This window comes from Haplochromis burtoni, unplaced genomic scaffold (assembly GCF_018398535.1).
Source record: "Haplochromis burtoni strain Fernald_Lab_line unplaced genomic scaffold, NCSU_Asbu1 Contig_4152, whole genome shotgun sequence".
Lineage (NCBI taxonomy): Eukaryota > Metazoa > Chordata > Actinopteri > Cichliformes > Cichlidae > Haplochromis > Haplochromis burtoni.
This window is the reverse complement of record NW_024586513.1, coordinates 1-4556: the sequence shown is the minus strand read 5'-3', so window position 1 is coordinate 4556 and position 4556 is coordinate 1. Positions and strand designations below refer to the sequence as shown.

Sequence of the window (4556 nt, the reverse complement as noted above, 5' to 3'; positions counted from 1 at the left end):
AGGTCTTTAACCCTCTGGGGTCCAGGGTATAATTGGCCATTTTTGACTACTTTTGATTTTACCTCTATATTTCACCTTTAAAATATGTTTTTCTTGCCTTGTTTGGTACCATTATTTTCAGCATAACCTCAAATATCTGAAATTTGAGTTATTTTTTCATTTTAGTATACTATATTAGCACAGTTGATCTAAATTAAGACAAAAAATTCAAAATCCGAGTAGAAAAAAGTTATATTTTTTACTGTAAAACCCACAAACATGTTTAACGAATCATTTTCATAACTTGAAATGCAAATAGAAATTGTATATTTTTAAAAATTATGCACATGTTTTGCAAACAACAAAGTTATATGGTACTATTTACCTAAACATGCAGCCAAGGCATCAGGCGTTTTTTATATAACCATTTAAATCTATTTACAGAACAATCAGGTGTGCTGCATCAAATAAGAAGGCACACAAATTATTTGTGCCAGTCCAAAAAATGTAGTTTGTGTTCAGTATAAGACAGAGGAGAACACCAAAGGCCTAAACCCTGTAGGTCTGACAGCAGGAGGTGCAGTTTTCCATGTGGGAACAGCGTTTACACTGCAATCTGCCTTTGACGGCATTTTTTGGAGAAAATGTGACATTTAGCAGTACAACTGACACATAATACAACACAATAACTACACAACAAACTAACTATAGCCTCCAAACACGCTAAAGGTCACTAATGTCTCACATATGAAAACTCGCTTTCTCCCTTTCTTTCGCTCGCCCGCTTTCCGTCGCGGGTGTCTCTCCTAAAAACTTCCTCTTCTCCCTAAACAACCAAGTGCCACATGTTGCCATATCATTTTTTTGATTGGCTGACATGGTAAACTCTAACAGGAAGGGGTGTTTTTTCTCTTTCTTTTTTCACTCGCAAGCGGAGAGTGTTTGCTAGCGCTGTCTGTAGAAAACCCCGTTTTACCTTCTTCCCGCTGTAAACACTACTGTTTTGTTCAGAAAAAAAACATCGCGTGTATTTTTTATCATAACCCTGGTTTTACGTGGCCCATCGACACAATTCAAAAACTGGTATATAGTTTGAAGTCTGCACTTTCGACCCAAGGTGAAATGGAGACTCTAAATCGCTGCATCTTGTAGCTGTGTCGTAACCACTTATACCTGTCTTTTACTCACACTGTAAATCTCTCTGTGGAAAAGGTCACCATCATAATTGTTGGACAGAATTATTAGTTTAGTCCAGTACACTGGTTATGGAACATTGACATGATTTAAATTTGCCACATGACCCTCAATCTGATTTCCATCCATTTACTTGCTTCTTTTTATTTTGTCATGTTTTATTTTCAGAATGGACTCTGGAGGATGTCACCAGTGTGAGTGTGTGTCTTCAATCTCTTTGACAAGTAACACCATGTCGTCCTCTCTAGTAATATAGAGGGCCATGTTATGTCCTTACTACATTTATACTCAGAAGATGTACTCATCTTACTTTAAGATTGTAAATACAAAAATATGAGTGTGGGCATTATATCCAACAAGATGAAATTAATTGTTTTATCCCAGCGACAGAGCTTCACTGCTTTCATACAGTAAATGGCCTGTATTTGTATAGCACTTTTACTAGTCCCCCCAAAGCACTTTACACACCCAGTCATCCACCCATTCACACACTGGTGGAGTTGTAGCCACAGCTGCCCTGGGGCAGACTGACTTCTGTTCATTGACTTCTGCCCCCAGAAGTCAATGAACTTTTGCCAAAAGTTATTTAAGTGTTATTTGTGATTAAATATCATGATTTTTCTTTTTCTTTTTTTTTTTTTTTTAGCTTTGTCATGGTTATATAAAACAGAGAGGTTTGGACAGGCAATTTATCTAAATGTTAATCAATCTTTATAAAGCACACCCTCTATTCATACTGGAAATCTGACTTTTGGCAAAAGTTCATTGTTAATAAATGGTGCGCAAAACTTTGTGTTTATTCCGCACACACAGTTCACCTTTGCGTAATTTCTCCCATGTACTGAAACAGCAATTTCTTCACATAAATCAGTCAAATCTAGGAAAAGTTCCCACCCCAGACCTTCACAATCAGCTAAATGGATTTGCAGATTCATACACATACAGTGCTAAAAACACAAAGTGGATCTTGAAGTCTATAATCTTTTTTCTTTCTGGTTTCAGAAAGTCACAGCAGAATGTCAACGTGCTGCCCACAATGTCATTGTCATGCATTACAAGTGTGACCTGATCAAAGAGAAGGACATCCAAGTTCACAGCAATCGAAAAGCAGCACAAAGGTGTGCACTTGTGCTGCAACACAATCACTGTTACGTGGAAAAACCAGGATTGAAATGCAGGTAAGAGGTCAAAGTTTTAGCAGTTTTGCTGCTTGATCTGCAGTAGAGTAAATGGACAAAGAACCAATATTTCTTTACAGCACTTAAGTTGACTTTTTTATTTGTACTGGCAACTTTTTACTTTTACTCCTGTCATCCTAACACAACTCTTTCTGACATTTTCAAAAAAGGCTCATGACTTTAGGTTTAACAAATCTGAGGGGACCTAATATTTCCTGTTGTCACAGTCAGCAGGTGCAGGCTGTGTGGAGTGGAGAATAGAGGACCCAAATGCACACAAAACAATGCTTGGAAATGAACTTAATATTAACTGAACGCGAGCTATTTATTAAAGGCTGGTTTTAACTGGACAAAACAAGAAGCAACAGCAAAATTAAACATTAAGCTTCACTGGGTGAACTTGCCAAACATAAAAAACCCTGAAGATGGACATAGACATGGACATGTAAATGTAAATCTGACATAAAAAACCTAAAATGTGAAGACTTGAGTGTATGAAAATCCAGGAAAACATGGCACGAGCATTGCAGAATAGCTGAAGATCAGACGAGGAATGAATGAAAACACACAGACTAAATGTACACAGGAGGTGATCAGGGGAAGTGGAAACACATGGAGAAACAGCTGATTAGAATGAACATAATGGTGCCACAGGGGAAGTGAAACTAAACACAATGAACATGGGACACCAGAGCTCTTCAAAATAAAACAGAAAACAAAACGGGACACATACATGACATGAGCTTGACAACATAGGACACGCAGAAATGAAATGTTACAGGTTAAGACACACAGACTTAAAATGATGAACCGACGAGAGAGACTTACACACAGGGATTGATAACACAAAGGGAGATCTAAGAAACAATGAACTATAACAGCAACCTAAGCATAATAGAAGTGAGCTTAGATAACTAAATAAGACTTAAACATAAACAATGAATATCATAAGAAAACTCCAAACATTGGGTCAAATAACCCAGGACCGTCACACCCGTCACTACACCCCTGAAAACATCAAACTGATTTTAAATCTAAATGGAGGGAACTACAAGTCATTAACGACAGACCTATTGGTGTATCCATCACTGCTATTTGTCACATTTGAAAAGATGAAGAAAGCACAAAGAAAAATCTAATTTATGAGTTATAGCTCCATACTGAAGGGTTAAAGTGGAGCAGATCTAATGTTGTGCAGATTTCCCTAAGTTGTAGTTATGACACTTCAATATGTAGCTAGTGTTGCATATGAGGAGTGGACACAAAGTGGCAAGTAGTTTTTCACAGTTCAACAAGTATCAGCAAACACACAAATTGTTTCTGTGCAGGTTGTTAAGTAGTGAGTCTAAAGATCCAGCTGCTGTATTTTCATGGAGAGTAAAGAATGTGAAATAGTTTCATTCAGAGATGGAAAAATATGTGAGAAAGAGGAGAGGGGAGGAATAAGAGATGTTATATTTAAAGGTAACCACTCTCAGTGACACTTGATAAACTAGAGAATTTAAAGCTTGCATTAATTAATTTTTCAGTTTACATGAGGTTATGCTATGAAAAATCTTGCTTAACAAACTAAAGTATACTAATGTTTGTTGTTCAGCGGGTGGTTGAGTGTACATTTTCACAATCTTACAATGCTGAGATTGCAACCATTCCCCACCTCTCTTGATTGGAGGCCATGACAGTTTGCATATTAACAATCATGAAAAGGCAGCACAGTTGCTAGCACTTGCCTCATAGCAAGAAGGCTTCAAATCCAGCATCTGGTGGATATCTGGTTGTCCTTGTGTCTGCTTGTGAGACACTTCAACAACATGCAGTGGTGAGGTTAATTTGTGATTTCAAATTGCCCATTGGGTGTGAATGGTTGTTTGCCTCTCTGGACAGGTTGCCAGTCTGTCGCAGGGCAGCCTACCATAGAGTGAGAGGGCCTGTGGTAGCAGATCTCTCACTACAAACATGAACCATGGCACATCCCTCATTTTTAAGCATAAAAAAAAATCACTCAATACTGACTGTTAGCACCAGGTACTTGAAGTGGCATTCATTCACTCGGGGGCTTGGGTCCTGGTTGGTGTGTTGCCGGGGTTGTGGGCGGGTGGGTGCATGGGGGCCCAGCCCTGGAGCAGGGTGCCTCGAGCCACCTGGGGGGCTCTTCAACTGGTGGGGGAGATTGTCACATCTTGCAGGAGCTTTCCTCTCCTCAGG

General features: G+C 38.7%; 1 long non-coding RNA gene across 1 annotated transcript; it reads left to right on the top strand.

The window, feature by feature from the left end:
- The first annotated feature begins 751 nt into the window (after positions 1–751).
- LOC121813969 lies at positions 752–4192 on the top strand. The gene is made up of 3 exons (XR_006053992.1): positions 752–1096; positions 1342–1367; positions 2176–4192. It is a non-coding gene; the product is annotated as an uncharacterized LOC121813969 (long non-coding RNA).
- Positions 4193–4556: the final 364 nt, after the last annotated feature.